This window comes from Manis javanica, chromosome 7 (assembly GCF_040802235.1).
Source record: "Manis javanica isolate MJ-LG chromosome 7, MJ_LKY, whole genome shotgun sequence".
In the NCBI taxonomy this organism is placed as follows: domain Eukaryota; kingdom Metazoa; phylum Chordata; class Mammalia; order Pholidota; family Manidae; genus Manis; species Manis javanica.
This window is the reverse complement of record NC_133162.1, coordinates 15,021,929-15,039,398: the sequence shown is the minus strand read 5'-3', so window position 1 is coordinate 15,039,398 and position 17,470 is coordinate 15,021,929. Positions and strand designations below refer to the sequence as shown.

Below are 17,470 nucleotides of genomic sequence, written 5' to 3'. Positions count from 1 at the left end.
TCTACTTGAATTTCAGGTGATATAAATCTAGTTTAATGTTCAGATTCTCTGACCTGTATTATTGTGTTCATTTAACTTAAATATAATAATTAAGAATATCCTGGACTCCTTGATTGCGTATTATGAACCCTAAAGGTGGATTAGGACCATAGTATGGAGGGCCACAAGTGTAAGGTATAGTTCGGATTTCACTGTTAAAAAAAAAAAAAACACTTAGAAGTTTTTTAGCAAGGGAGTGACACAATCTCAATGGTATTTTAGGAAGACTTAGTAGAGTGTCTGGAACAGTGTGAATTACACAGGGGGTGGGGCCAGGGTAGGTAATAGAAGAAAGAAAGCCCTAAATAAGGACTGCAAGGATGCAATTATTCTGAATCCTTTGACTGAATGAATTGTCTAGCAATACAAAGCAGGTCAAAAAATTGCCCCACTGCTAGTGTGACTTGGTCATATGTAATTCAGCCACTGCAGTGCTGTACCCCAAGCAAAAACATTCTTTGAAGAGCTAAAGTTTAGTCTCTGAAATTAATTTAATCAGCTGTGCTAAAGAGTTTTAAAAAGTCAGCCTTCTTGTAGCATGCCAAGCTGGAGTTATTTATTTATGTGCTGAACTGGAACCTGCTGAGATAAACCCTTAGAGACGCCACACCCCATTTTCTTCTGTACCCAAGGAGCACAAGTGGCACAGGGGAAGATTGATTTACAACATCCAAATTCAGTCTCCTTATAATGAGGTAAAGGATTAATTTGCTCCCAATAAGTAACAGACCAGGCACTTTGCCAAATACCACCTGTACCAGAAACATCACCCTGGCGCTGTCACGTCCTAGTGAAATGTTTGTGGCATCTCATCTTCCTTTGTATTTTCACCACTAACTCTCCATGGCAGGGCTGTGAGACTTCAGTAGGTAGATGCGATAAACTCTGATTGGTTCTCTTGGCTCTGATCCCTGTCCCCTAATTTAATTCATCCTGAACCTGGCTGCCCACTAAATCTTCCTAATATACCACTTCAGTGATCACTCTCTTGCGGAAAACCTTCCAAATGGTTTTCTGTGTACACAGCCAAGTCCAGACTGCATAACCTTACACTTAGAGCCCTCCATAATATGCTCCTAACCCACTTTTCCAAGCTTATCAATAATAGTTCACTTTCCCAAGTTCTCCATTCTAGGTCAATTGTGCTTCTTCAGTTTCTCCCAAACACTTCTATTTTCCTTGACTATCACACTTTGCTCCCCTCATCCTTCTTCCCTGGAAGCCCTCCTCACATCGCTGTTTTCCAAATCCATCCAATCCTGCCAGACACATGTATTTATTGGGAGCCTCCCAGATCTCTGGGCACATAATAGGTTCTGTGCTTTCCTGACCATGACTTGATTTATCATAGCATCAAATCCTCAAGAGATTTTTTTACATGGATTACTGAATTTTCAAAAGGTTTACATCTTCTCTGGGCAACAAATTGGTAATTTTCCTGAGGGTGAGGTCTCTTTTAGTATGCCTTAAATCTAGTGAACTCTTGGTGGATATCTAGTAATTAAGGAAATAACACTCAAGAAGTTACGAAGGTTCTTATCTGCAATAGTTTTTAAGTGAGGACATGCCACCTACACTGGCTCCAGAAAGGACTTAAAGCAGCTTCCCAGAGTGCAGAAAATGCAGTGAGTTAGCAAGTACAACTTTGGAGTTCCTTTCGCTTTTTCCTACCATGTGCACAATTCAGTGTAGGTACTGCAAAGGTTTACAAAGATAGATCCTTGAGTTTCTGCCCTCAAGGAGTTCAAAATCTAGTAAGCTAGCTTAAGCCCTGTTATTTTCTATATATAGTTGATCCTTGAACAATATGGGTTTGAATGGGGTGGGTCCCTGATTTGCCTATTTTTTCAATAAATATATTGGAAACATTTTTGGATATTTGCAACAATTTGAAAAAACTCCCTGACAAACTGTGATGCCTTATTGAAACAGAAATATTGAAAAAATTAAGAGAAAGTTACAAGTGCATAAAATATATGTAGATATGATCTATTTTATCATTTACCACTGTAAAATCAGCACCAAGCAGGTAGTTAAGGTTTTGGGGAGTCAAAGGTGATACATGGATTTTTGACTATGTGTAGGGTGGGCACCCCTAACACCCACATGGTTCCTGGGTCCACTGGAATAAGGCAGAGAGGACGGCATGAAGGGAGGAAGGCAGGCTCCTCCTTGGAGTCACACTGAAAGGTCTCAGTCTAAAGAGCAATGATTTCCCCAGGTATCTAAGATTATTTATTTTGTTATCTCTAGAGATAGTACAGTATTGTCCTTAATTTCTTTTAGACACAGATAAACAAAAATTTTCCCACTTTTAATGTGTTTTAGGGACTTAGGAGCCAAATAGAATCCCACTTTTAAATATTTTTATTATATTAATAAATATAAACAATTGGTCTTAGACTTAGAATGAAAAGTGTTTCGGTAAAAGTGCCTTTGTAGTCAAGTCAAAGTTGTATTTGCAAAGCTGGAATAGGAACCCAGTAGTCAGATACCATGGAGAATGTGTGCCTCTGTCCCCAAGGAGACTAGGGAAGGACTAGGGACGGGTAATCACTTATCTCTATATTACTTCCAAACATCCAACTGCAAGTCCTTAACCAATGGAAGGCGAGATCTTTCTGACTCACCATTTGTGGAGCAATGTAACACCTCAACTTGCTGGCAAATAAATATTTTTGTAAAATATAATCACAAAGATACCTAGAGCTTCTGCAAATGAGATTTTGACAGGGGGTAGTGTTTTTCCAGAACCATTTCCATAATCCTAGGGTGCCCCCAGGAACCAGAAGGCACTGGTTTTGAACTCTGCTATTATGCCATCTGTCATCTGTGAGGAATAGCTTGGCCCTAGGCTATGAGATAAAACACAGACACTGCTTGTGTGAAGCAAAGCCCTCATAAATAAGAATGCAATAAATGGGCCATAGTGATGTAAGTCTCATTGTCATTTGGAGTTTGATTATCAAGCCAAACCAAACAGAGATGAAGAATTAGATGAATGTGCTGGATGACTCAGTCTAATATTAAAAAACAACATCCCAAGGTATCATTTTAGTTCCTGCTTCAAAAGTAATAAAACTGACCATTATACATATTCATTAACCATTGTTTTAAAAAAAATGAAGAAGATATTTTTGCTGGGAAAAATATAAATGGTACATCCAAAGACATCTATGTAAACATGAATCCAGGGGCAGCATTGAGATTAGCAGTACACATGACAAGGCAGTCTATAAAATCATAAAATGCGCCTAAATACAGTGACCAACATGCAGATAGAAATATTACTTTTACCACTGAGTGCTTTTAAAAAGCTAACTTAATGCAGTGATGCTTAAAATATATCTATCTGAAATAGATATGAAACTATATGTTGCTAAACATGCTAACAATTCCAGAAAAAGAAGGCACACTGGCATGTCCCAGGTGCATTTGTGGGACTGTGGCAGCTAGCATTAGCAGGAAATAAAATGGGGACAGAAAATGGGCATTCCCTGATCAGTTTGAGAGTACCACTTTTTCAAATCTCCTGACCTGTTGAAATCTAGGTTCTCTTCTACCCTGATCTTTGAGACTTTCATCATCCTTAGTGCTTCCTGACTCCTGGTTTCAAATACAACCTCAGTTCTAATTCCAAACCCCTCCTAACATAAACCTTGCTATCCCTGGGACCCCAAATCCTGACCCTGTAAATAGACTTATTCATGTCCTGCTGAATCCTTTATCCTAACTGAAGGAAGATTCTAACCTTGTATGATCAAGAAATACAAATATTACTAAAAACTTTTCCAAAAATTTTCATCTCACACTTCAAGATTATATACTTAAAGACACTCAAAGTACAGTTCAAAGTCACACAGAAAAGAAATCTCTAACCTTTGTTGCTATACAATATGAAGAACACTTAAACAGATCAAATTGATTAAGCTCTTAGAAGATAGTGGCCAAAAATGGAATGACTCTGCACTTGAATATCCATACAATAAAGTACCTGGCATTTTTAAAGGTCCTGCACATCTCAGAATTTAATGTTTTTGTAACATTAGTTCAGCCTCAGAGAAAAGGCACCATTACAGTGTTCATTCTGGGTAATGAATATAAGGATGTTCACTGTGCTATTTTATCCTCTTATGTGTTTATTAAAATACTTTGATAAAGAATTAAGTTGCATAATCTTATGTTTTTACTAAAAGCAACTAAACTGTAGATGTTATAAGGATGAATTTTGTGGTATGTGAATTATATCTCAGTAAGAATAAAAAGTTAAAGCATTATGCTTTCCTGACTGGAGATGGGAGAAATTTGAGGCATCTAGAGAAAATCATTTGTTCAAAGCCAAATGGGATATCCATGGAAAAATGTACAAATGTGGAGAAAATTTAATGTGGCACTTTATCCCCTCCAGTCATTCAATAAAAGCCAATTAAAAGGTAATGTGATTTTGAGTAATTGTGAAATGTAACAAAAGAGAATCCATTTGATCTTAAGGCTTTGATCATTCTCCTTAATACCACACAGCTTTGGTGACATGGAAGTGCATTTCTTTCTCTAGTTTCCCATGTTCAAAATAAGCCTATGGACAAATCTGAAGAGGTTTAATTATAATAACGTCAGAATGTAGATGTCAAATATGTTGATCATGTAAAAAAGAGTGGTCCAGCCGATGGAGTTCAGGAATCGGAGTGAAGGAGAAACGGAGGATAATTAGGGGCTCTTGTTCTTCAGCTTCCAGCCCAGTGAGTCCATAGAGACTGGAGCTGATGAACAAGAAATTAGGGTAAAAGTATAATTTTTAAAATTAAAAAGAAAGTTTGAAAGTTACAATTAAAATAATAAAACACCAGGTAGGGCAAAGAGAAGTAGAAATATAGTAGGTATACTAAAGCTTTATCTTTTAGAGTGAGTCTCATGTTAATGAATGAAAGAAAGAGCATTGTAGAGTGGAGGTTACCTTCCAGAGCAACACTTTGCTGAAAAGTAGTTTCTTCTGATGTGTAGAGCAACTGAGCTGGAATATTTTTTCTTTTTATTTAATACCATTCAGTACTGTCTGACTTTTTCTTTTTACATTCTACATGCATTGCTTTTACCATGATTTCTTGATTCTTTAAGTCACAGAATGGAGGGGAAAATAATCTGGACAACAAATAGGCACAGTAAAGATATTTTTGCTATCGAAAACATGAATCCACTAGATACGACAATTTCCCACTTCAACCCAGATGGTCAAATGCCAACTTGGCTGGCTTTCAGGCAGCGTTAGGTCCTTGTTTCAACACTGGAAAATAAACTGAATGCAGCCTAACAGGCTTAAAGGAAGTTCAATCAAGATATTTGCTTGCTAGGACATATTTCTATTAGTAAAAAACAAAGTAAAAAGAAGAAATAAATACACTGGAACTGATGATGAGTGGACTCCTTATTTTCCATGAGGATAAGGAGAGCCATTTCTAAAGCAACAACAAGCCTGTCAGTGTCAATTTTTTGAAGTCTTAATCTGAACGTACCAGGTGCAATTCTAGAACACAGAGAAAGAGTTGTCACCAAAATGATTTAACTGTGTTTCTAGGCAATATATGAAGAGTCTTTTATAACTTGGTAGATAGCTTAACATGCATTTATGTGATTCTTCACTAAGTCTGGAAAATGCCAGCATATGCCTCAAAATTTTAATAATACTCATTTTGTTGGTTATTAGTAAGAATTCCATTTAAGAAAAGACATTTTCAGCTTTTCATACAAGTACAATATACTGTATATAAAATAAGCAGGAGCAGTAACACAAATAGACAGGTACAGATTTTTAGCAGAAGCTTTACCCATTTCCCTACATTCTTAGAGGGAAATCTGTGACCTCACTTGGGACTGTGTAGAAATAAATAATCCTAGGGGACTTCCACCACTTCCCTTGGAAGTCTTTCTTATTCTACCAGGAGGAAATCTGGGCATGATTAAATCCCAACTCCTACACATCCTCCTCGGGGACTGGTTAAAATGGAAAGCTGTGGGTATGGAAGGGAAGTGGCTACAACCTCAAATTTAAATTTAGAGGAAAAGTAGTACTCTACCAATTAGAAGTTGTTAGTCACTTGGACAGAGCTGGTATGGAAACAGACATCTGAAACAAGAAAAAGTCCTGCTTTTCGGAGCTGATGAATAGACTGCAAATTGAGGAACAGGCTGTCTTAGCACTTTGGAAACCTCTTTACAGTAGTGGTATACTACTGTCAAGTTACCCTAAAGAATTCTCCGAGGCAACACCTTGATAGACGTGTTCTTAATATGAATCCTTTACAATAATGGAAGAACACTAGATTTCAAATCAAAGGCCTGCCAGTAACTGGAAAGGTGTATGTAGAGCATCTATCAGAGGAAAGGTTAATATCTTTAGGAAGAGAAATGGAGGGACATCCTCCTGCCGCTCCTCCTCCCCTCCTCCTGCCATTAAAAGACAAAAAACAGGCAATTCACAAATTGAAGTATGTGGGAAAAAGTCAGACTCATTCCTAATCAAAATCACGTTAAATTTGAACAGGATGCTTTTCTTTCCCTGCAAATAACTGGCAGTTTTTAAAGTTTTAACTGGATTACTTTAAGTTAAAATCAAGTAACTGTGAGGGCAGCATTACAAACTGTTAGAAATTTAAAATGGTACAGCCTTTCAGGAAAACAAGTTGGCAATATGTCTTCAAATTGTGGTACATTCATGCATTGCAGTATTATGCAGTCATGAAAAGAAACATACAGATGTTTTCATAAAAATGGAAGTTTGTTTATGGAAAACTGTAACAAAACATAAACACAGAAAATTTACCTTTCTGTCAAACACACGAAAACACAACCTGCTCATAAGTTGTGGACTTTCTACATTTAATAAGAATGTTTAAGCCTACTATTAGGGTAAAGCAGGCTACTTCCATCCTTACTTAATTCTTACTGATTTTTCTAACTTTGGTAGAAAGCTAGCATATCTCAAGCTGATTTCCATCTTCTCAAATATGAATGCTTTAAAAAAAACAAGGAATTAGTCAATTTTTATATTTTGCATTATAAAATAAAAGCTCTACTGAGTATTTTTTTCCAAAGGCCTTGAAGATTTTTAAATTACCATGTCTATGTTATTTTACATGTTATCAAATCAGTTTGTGAATTGCAAAATACTCAAGTTTCTTTACAGACCAACAATTGACAAAAGCACACTTTAGTTCCACCAAAAAATGTGGAGAGATACAATTTACCTGTGTCCCATTACAGTACTACTACATTACTGGAGTTTATTTCCAACCATTTGTAAGCAAAATAAACAAAATACCAACATTTGTACTCCACATATCACCTGCTTCCCCAAGTAAAACATCCAGACCAGCAACATGAATGTGAAAAAAATCTCCCTCCCCAATCAGTGATTTTGAGCCAGTTACTTAACTTCATGGTGCCACAGTTTCCTCATCTATCTAATGGGGTCACAGAATCATCTACTTTGCTGTGGTCTGAATGTTTCTGCCTCCCTCAAATTCATTCATTAAGATTCTAACCCCCAACGGTGATGGTGTTAGTAGGCGGGGCTTCGGGGAGGTGATCAGGTCATGAGTATGTCGCCCTCAAGAATGGAATTAGTGCTCGTGAGACAGAAGGGGTTTGGAGAGCTCCCTTCCACCACGCGAGCACATGGCAAGAAGACGCCGGCTGTGAACCAGGACGACAGCCTTTACCGAAACATGACCAGGCTGGCACCTTGTACTGTCATCCTGGACTTCCCAGCCTCCAGAACGTGAGCAGTAAGTTGTAGTTGTTTACAAGCCACCCAGTCTGTATAGCAGCTCAAACAGACGAAGACATACCTCAAGGATTGTAAGTTAATCAATCTGTGTAAAAATCTTAGGATATTGCTTAAGTAGTACCTCAATAAATGTTAGTGTCCATAATTTTTTTGACATGTACTAGCTTTTGTAATTATTACTATTACTACTACTACTAAGAAGTAATACTTTTAAAATTATTATTATTGTCATTGTTATCATTATTATTATACATGAGGATATAAGTAGTAGCAGAATTAAAGCAACTAGAAAAAGCAACTTCAAGGGAATTTCACCTAAAAATGAAGATTTAGAGTATCTTCTAGGATGAAGAGTTTATATTCCACTGGTGTTGGTTTTAGGGGCAATGAAACCTAGACAGCATCAGGGCTGCAGATGTGTCCCTGGTGTCTAGAGGGAAGTACTCTCAGAGCGACTCAATTAGCTATTAAAGGTGTCATATATTTTAGAACTCAGAAAAACTAAAGGTCAGCAAGAGAACCACTTGTACTTTTTGAAGTTCAAATTGCCAAACTCAGATACACTGCCAGATTTCTTGAATAAATTAGACAAAACCATCTTGGATGTTTCTGTGAAATAATAATGTTTTTAAACTCAATTTTAAATCAGTCCAAGTGATTTTAGTATATTTTTTTTGTTGTCTTCCCTTTATTCTTTGTTTTTCCTAGGCATGAGGAACTCCTTTTTTTTTTTATTAAGGTAACATTGATATATAATCTTGTGAAGGTTTCACATGAGCAACAATGTGGTTACTACATTCAACCATATCGAGTCCCCCCACCCAATCCCACTGCAGTCACTGTCCACCAGCCTAGCAAGATGCCACAGAGTCACTGTTTGTCTTCTCTGTGTTACACTGTCTTCCCTGTGACACCCCCACACCATGTGTGCCAATCATAATGTTCCTCACTTCCCTTCTCCCTCCCTCTCCACTTGCCCTCCCCCACTCCTCCCCTTCGGTAACCCTGAGTCCCTTCTTGGAGTCTGTGAGTCTGCTGCTGTTTTGTTCCTTCAGTTTTGCTTTGTTGTTATACTCCACAAGTGAGGGAAATCATTTGATACTTGCCTTTCTCTGCCTGGCTTATTTCACTGAGCATAATACCCTCTAGCTCCATCCATGTTGCTGCAAATGGTAGGACTTGTTTTTTTCTTATGGCTGAATCATATTATATTGTGTATATGTACCACATCTTCTTTATCCATTTATCTACTGATGGACACTTAGGTTGCTTCCATATGCTGCGATAAACATAGGGGTGCATATGTCTTTTTGAATCAGGGATCTTGTTTTATTTGGGTAAATTCCTAGGAGTGGAATTCCTGGGTCAAATGATATTTCTATTTTTAGTTTTTTGAGGAACCTCCATATTGCTTTCCACAATGGTTGAACTAATTTACATTCCCACCAACAGTGTAGGAGGGTTCCCCTTTCTCCGCATCCTCGCCAGCATTTGTGGTTCCTTGTCTTTTAGATGTTGACCATCCTAACTGGTGTGAGGCAATATCTTATTGTGGTTTTAATTTGCATTTCTCTGATGATTAGTGATGTAGAGCATCTTTTTGTGTGCCTGTTGGCCATCTGAATTTCTTCTTTGGAGAAGTGTCTGTTCATATCCTCTGCCCATTTTTTTAAGCATAAGGAATTCTTAAACATCTAAAAATCAAATTTGTCCTTTTCAGAACTAGGCCAGGGAAGTAACTGTGTTGGTCAGTAATACATTTAAAACACAAAACCCTGAAGTTTGTGTTAAAGATCAGGCCTGGCTGAGCGAGGCCGTCAGCTGCCTCTGCCTCCTGTTTCTCCATCATGAGCCTTATTTGTAGGGGTTAAAATGCAGCAAAGAGGCGAGATGCTGGGAAATGGTGATGGGATGGCCCTGTTTCTCAGCTCTGCCACACAGACCACGTCTGACCTCTAAAAAAAGAGGGACTTACGTAAAAGAAGAAAAAGCTGCTTTCTGCAGAGACTTCATAGAATATTTTTTAAAAAACACCTAAAGTATAAACAGCATTTCTCTGGGTATCCACATGACCAAGTGAGACAAGGAATTGGGGAAAGGACAATTCTCGTTTTCCTAAGAACCAATGGGGGTGCAGCCCCTACTGACAACCTAGGTTAGCATCTTGGGAGACCAAAAGCCCTAACATGGACACAGAAGCAGAAGTTTCATGGTGGGATCCCAGCTCAGTTGGTGTTAACATCATGGACCTTGTTATGATCACTCCCTAGGAAGATTATAGAACACTGCAGTGAAGCACTTGTGTTGTGGAGTCAGACAGACTGGGCTCAAACCAAAGGAAAATTAAAGTTTTCCTTCTACCTCACTGGCCATCTGTTCTCTATTTCTTCCTTCTCTGTTCAGTCCTAAACTTCAGACAGTCTTCTTCAACTGTCTGGGGAGAAGGGCCAGGGGTTTCTAATTTCCATTCCCCTACAGAACGATACTCTTGTATGAGCAATAAAAATGAATTACCAAAACAATGAAATCAAAAGCCATATAGAATACAAGCCACTGCTCAGGCACTTGTCGTAATTGCTGTAAAAGTTCCTAAAACTTACTCTCAATTCTGATTTTTGCCTCACTGGGGAGCAGGGACAGGGCGTGGGTGGGCAGCAGGCTGTGGACCACCTTGAGTAGCACTGTCCTAAAGACCACGTCTACTCCATCTACTCTCTCTTAACAGAGACAAATCCCCAAATTAAAGCTCTTGTTTGACCCTCCCTTAAGATAGGGACTCAGATGTCCAGCTGCCTGCCTGATGCCCCTCGTGGATTTCTCGAGCCATCTCAAATTAGCACACGTTACCAGCTCCTACAGCTATCCCCACCCCAAACATGTTCTGTCCCCTTAAACAGAACCACACCCTCCCTCTCCGCGAGGTACTTTTTTTGCCTCACAGTCTAACTCCGTTACACCAGTAACTCCTGTCAACTACCCCTCCAATCTGTCCACTTGTCGTTCCTCCACTGTCCCGCTGTCTAAGCCACGCTCCTCTCTCGCCTGCATCACGGGATGGGAAAGCCATCCCAGCTGCTCTGCTTGCTCTCCTGCCTCCCTGTAACTAACTACCCCCAAAGCAGCGAAAGTGAAGTTTTAAAATGTGAATCAGATCACATCACGCCCCTGCTTAAAACCTCCAGTGGGTTTTCACTACTGTCAGAATAACGACAAACTCTGTTACTGCAGCACACAAGACCCTACCTGGCATGGGCTCTGCCTCCCCACCAGCTTTCTCTCTGACCTCATTCCCATGAGCAAATATATTCCAGCCACACAGACCGTATGTCTTTCCTGAAACACACCAAGCCCCTCTCAGCAGCTGCACACTTGCTGCGGCCTCTGCCTGTGACACTCCGTCCCAAGAGCCTCGGGTGACTAGCGCCTTCTTTCCATTCTGATCTCAGCTCAGAGGTTCCTTCTCAAAAGGGCTTCCTGAAACCTCCAAAGATGCCCACCCACATTCTAGTCATTCTTTCTCACCTAACGCCGGTTTACTTCTGTCACACGTCCTTACCACTCTCAGAAATTCTCCTTTTTGTTTCTTGTCTTGTTTATTGTCTGTCTCCATCTTCCCCAGCCCCCAACAGATTGCCCACCTGAGGCCCATTCCCTGCCATGGCCCAGCACTTGAACAGTGCCCAGAATATAGTTGATTCACAAAACATATTTGTAGAATCAATAAACAAGTGATTCCAAGAAATGCCACTTAATAACCCTTTAAATTTTTAATCTCAGTGCCTTTGTTTCTTCATCTGTAAAATGGAAAACTAATGCCTGCCCCACCTGGTGACTGTGAGAATTCACTCATTCATAAACAAGGTAATGTATGTAAAGCATGGACCACAGGGCCTGGCAGCTTTCTGTGAATGGCGGCTGAATGAAAATTATGTGCAGTGGCCAGAAATAAGGAACTTTCTAGAACACTATAAGCTCATTCACAGCATATATGATATCCCTCCTTAGTTCTGCCAGAAAAGGTAGGGAGAGACTTTCAGAGAGGAAGGTGCTGACTTCTTCTAGTTTTTCAGCTGCGGATCCCTGAGCCAGCAAAATGTGGATACTTAGTAGCTGGTAGGCCCTGGTGGAAGTGAGTATGCCTTTGCATTTATAGATCTTTCACACTAAAATACCAACCTAGGTTTGCAGCTGTCTGGATGGAACCTGGAAATTTCATTTCATTTTATATTTAGAAGTAAACTTACTGTATATACCACCATTTTTTCTCAAATATGCCTATTAGAAATATGACTCCAGTTTTAGACTCTCTTTCAAAGGAAATGGGTGATAAACAATCATGATCTTTAGTGTAACATCCAGATTACACTAAAAGCAGTAGAGAACACACAACATGTGTACTGTACAGTCAGTCCCCTCAATTTATCCTTTCATAAAATTCACATAGAGTGAATATTATTATTAACTAATGCTTCCCTCCTCAACCCACCTGATCCTCTATTTGTCTAAGGGCCAGCTTATCTGATTCTGTGGCATCCCGTTAAAATGATCTATTTTTTCTTGTGTTTTGATGTATTTTTATTATGTTCTTGTAAATCTGTGTCTATAACCAATTTTAGTTGAATGAGTAGAGAATTAGACCAGATTAGAAGTCCCTGGTTAACATGGTTCCTAAGAATACATCAAGGACATTAAAGAATGGATGATGATAACAATCCAAAAATTCCCTGGAGTGCTAAAGCTCCTCCTATCTGTCCCCTTGTTTGATAAATAGGAAGTTCAAGTAGCACAAGAATGCACAAGGAAATACACATGCATCTGTGCAAGCTATTGGTTCTCTTCGTGCCTGAAGAAGAGAAAAGTAAATCATGAACATTTGTAAAAATTGTTACTGCAGGGCTTCTTATTTCAAAACACTGTATTTCAGCCTCCCAACGCTGGCTTGCCAACACGATCAATTTAACTAAATCAAATACTCAGAGGCAGGCATAGACCTTCCTATTCTTCAACCTACAGGCACCTCAGACACAGAGAAACACTGACTCCACTGGTTCATAAAAGGTTAGCACTTGACAAGTTACATCAGAAGATACTGTATGAAATTTGAAGATGGGTATAAAACAGAACTGTTACAAAATGAGTGGATTCCAAGGAAGAAGGAAGAAGAAATTATCCAAACTCTCCCACTGCTATGTCTTAGCGTCCTGAAAACACAACTCAAGTCTAGACTGAGGTATTAATTTATCACTGACTTCATGTTGTTATGAATTTTTAGAAAGCAGCCTATTTTAACCACAAATATTTTATGGCTCTGTTATAGGAAGGAACTTTTTCTGCTGGATGGATTTGTCCCATGAGATCAGGTGGGGAAAGAAGTTATGATCGTCATCTCTTTACAAAGCAGGAGGATCTGAGGCTGGAAAGAGTTAAATAAGTCCTGAAATACACCCAGCCAGTAAGAGGCAGAGGTAAAATCTGGACTTGAAGACCCACGCTCTTTCTGTATACTCTAGTGCTTTATAATTTCAACTAGAAAAAAATATTTCTTAAGCACCTATGAGTTATGCAGTGCCATGTTGAAATTTTTTAGATGGGTAAGACACATAGTGCGGTCAAACCAACTAAGATGTGAATCTCGGCTCTGCCATTTACTATCTATATGACATTGGGCGACTTGCTTAACTTTTCCAAGTGTCTTTAAAATGGGGATAATACAAACCTCATTGAGCTTTTGTTAGGATGAAATATTATGATGTTTGCAAAACAGTAATCACTAATATTAATTGAGTTTTTACTATCTGCCAAGCATTGTCCTAAATCCTTTTTTCTGTGTGAACTCATGTAATTCTCTCAACAATGCCTTGAGACACTTTGCTACTTCTGAGGAAATAGGCACAGAGAGGTGAGGGTACTTGTCCAGGGTTGCCCAGCTGTAAGTGGCAGTGCTGGGATTTGAACCCAGGCACTCTGGTTCTAGACTTGTCTGAGCTATAATGTTATAATGCCTCTCACTGCCTGGAGCATAGAGAGGACTCAGTGAAAGGTAGCTTAAAAAATGTTTCCTTTCTAAGTATAAGGAATATAAGTAAAACAAACACATGAATCTCCATAATGTAAAAAAGATTGTTACTCAAACGACTCCAGAAAAGCAGAAGAGGTCTTTCTTTCTCAGAAAGAAACAGTCTTCATAGCATAAAATAAGATGGCCCTTAAAAAATAGACACTATTTTGTCAGGAACTTGTGAAGAAAAGGGCATTGCGGGTGGAAATGGAGTCAAAAGCGAAGTTGCATTTGGAAAAGATGAACAGTCTAGCTTAACCTAAGCAAAGGTTTCAAAGATGGAAAAGTGAAGTGGGCCATCCAGGTCATGCAGAGCCTTGAATGCCGTGTGAGAAGAATCTGAAAGCCACTCAACAGGCAATGGGGAGGTTATGAAAACTTTTCATACAGTGAAATCACTGCAATCATGCAATCAAGCTGTAGAGAACTAATTAATTTGGAAACTGTCTCTGCTGAGTGCACCTGTCTCTTCACTCTGCTCAATGTGTGTGTAAGTCCAATGAATTCATCTCTGACCTCCAAAAAAAGTAAAACGTCCTGGTACTTATCACAAAGGAGCTTTGAATGCAATTTGTGACAGGGAAGCCATCCACTCAAGGCTAAACTGTAGAAAATTAATAGTCAGGGCTACATAAAATGAAATAGAAATAGGATATGGGATGATATTGCTAACAGTTGTCCATATGTACAAATGACCCAGTTTACAACTCTAATTTCTTTCTTCATATATGCTCAAAATATAGGAATAGCATTACATGAAATTAATTACTTAATAGGCTTTATTAGACATTGAAAACCATGACATGATCACACCTGAACTGCTCAACTGCCAAAACAATAAGAAAAAATTACAAACCTTGTGAAATCCTGTGCTTCAATAACCCTCATTTTAATGGGAATCATGAACTAAGTTTGGAGAGTTGGCCTGTGTTTTAGCTAACTTATCTCTATTATTTTTCATTCTTAAAAAGCATTTGTAGCAGTAAACAGACATGAAATTAGATGCTATCTCTGGTTGGCCAGCTTATAATGTGCAGTCTATACAAAAGTGATCCAGAAAGAAAAATTCAGTTCAATTCTGAAATTATGCCCTCAGATATTAAGAGACAGATGCAAAGACAACAGTGAAAATGTCATTTGTGCTTGTTTTAATATAGCCCTGGGCCTTCAGAAGTCATCTGTTGTATTGTGCCCATCCCTCATCTGTTCAATGTTTATGCACATCCAATGAATTCATCTCTTCCCTCCACTTTGCCTGTTTCCAAAAACAAACGAACAAAAAATCAAAACATCCTGGTTCATATCACAAAGACTAGGCAAGAACGGTAGCTGAGCTTTTTGACAGCCACACCTGCATGTGAGCTCTGTTCCAGAGGACCAGGCTCTGGCTCCAATAACAGGCCAGGATGAAGACTTCCTAATAATTTCATTGCTGTACCATTCCAAAATTCACGGGTATAGTGAAAATACAATGATTTATCATCAGACATCTTGATTTCTAAGCTTAGTCACACCCTTCATGGGGTGTTTATCTACTTTTACAGCTTTTCCTTTCTGAAACCCCAGACGGAAGGGGTTTGCCTTCCTCTAGCAGTTGTTCTGGACTATCTCAAGTGCTCTAAGCCAAATGTCAGGCAGTGGCTGCCCATTATCCATTGGCGACATTTGCTTCTTCCTTGTTCCAACAATGTAAGTGATCTGTGGTACAGGAAATATACTTTGTTTGTTAGCTACAAATTATAACAGCCCGAGCTAAGCTTTATTCACATGGCTATTCCCAAATTAAAACAATAAACACACACACACACACACACACACAGCAGGAGTAGAGGGAGGGGAGCCAGGTGCTGGGTGCAGAAGTGAAAGAGGCATCACTTCTAGGATCGTGTCTTCCTCCCTCGCTCTAGTCCTGGCTCTGTGTGTACACATGCACATACACAAACACCACAAAATCCGAAGATGACCTAATACCGTGCAACACATATAAATAAACAAGCCTAAAGCCACAGATCAGGACTTCTCGTGTTTTCTTTAAAGGTGTATGCGGTTCAGGTCATTTCACAGAGTGTGTTCATCTGTGCAATGCTCTCTGATGGTCCCCATTTCCCTCCAGGGTAAAAGCCAGAGTCCTTATGGTGGTTCACAGATAGCACATGACTGTCCTCCCAGGTCCCCACCGTCTCTCTGACCTCCTCCTCCTCCTAGCCTCACTGTGTCTCAAACACTCCAAGCACGTTCCTGACCCCGGTCGCAATGCTGTTCCTCCTCCCTAGAATGCTCGTAACTCCAGATACCCACTCATTGCTTTCTCTCCTCCTTCTCTGTGTTTACATGTCATCTTCTCAGCGAAGCCTTCCCTGGTCACCCCATCCTGCACTCTTCACCCCTGTCCTAGCTTCATTTTCTCGAGCTCTTATGGCCACCTGATATGCTATATATTTTTACTTACAGTTCACAAATAAATTTTTCACGTAATTAAAATAACAACTCAAAGTGTCAGCTCCCATTGGCAAGGATATTTTTAATGTTTTGTGCACTGTAACAAAATAACAGGGGCTTAATAAGTATTTGTGGAATGAATGTACTAGGTACTAGGCAGACAGATTGAACTAAAATATTGTTTCTGCTATTCAGGTCGTAACAATACCCATGAATATTGAACAAATAAAGTCAAGCCTGTCGAATTAACTTCAGGAGGGTCTTTGTTAGTGTGGTGATCTTGTTAAACTTATTAAATCATTACCAAACGTTTTGGAGAAACAACTTTAAACACTGTTCATAATTAGTGCACATATGTGTATAATTTATTTTAAAGCAGAGTAAAAAACCCAAAGTGAAACTAGGAAATAAATTTGAAGAGACAGTTTGAGAAAGTAAAAAATGTTGATAATATTTTCAGCTAAGTTGAAGGCAGATAAAATAAATTCCTTCTGCCACAGCTTTATGTTGTTACTATTTATAAACTCCAAAGCATTCTACTGAATTTTAAAAGTATATTACATATGACAATTTCCTACAGAACATCTTTCTTCCAGCATTCCATTAATGAAATGTATTTCCAGTAAACGTCATTTCTTTTCTATGACAAGTCAATAAGATAATAAAAATGGTTTTTCACAAAAAATTTGTCCTAAATGAAAGTCATATTTTACAGATTACACTTAGCATCCCACCATTACTTTCATGAGAAATATCTTCTTTTTCAAGAAACAATCCAGAAGTAGAAATCATTGTGTTTACTATAAAAAAAACCAAAAAGTGTGTAAGAGCCATTTCCACTGACTTATCCATGAATACTTCCTTTTACTAATTGAGAAAGATGCTGTATAATTTGACCATCATGATGCTGAAGACTGAAGTGCTGGATGGAGAACCTGCCATAAGTACCAAATTCATCAAAAGGAAGAGAAAGAAACATGTCTGTCACTGGTGCTTAACTGCAAAGTCTAAGAACTATATAAAGTAATCCAGTGCTTCTCTGAAAGAAGAGTCAAATAGGTAAATCCTCATTTCCCAAATTTGCATTTCCTCTTTGCCAAATAAATGTTTCGTATTTTTTTGTCTGTTTGATTCATACCAGAAACAACAGG

General features: G+C 38.8%; 1 protein-coding gene across 1 annotated transcript in view; it reads right to left on the bottom strand.

Moving 5' to 3' along the window:
- ABLIM1 (actin binding LIM protein 1) overlaps positions 1 to 17,470 on the bottom strand; it is a 288,553-nt gene that overhangs the window by 245,942 nt on the left and 25,141 nt on the right. The window lies entirely within an intron of this gene.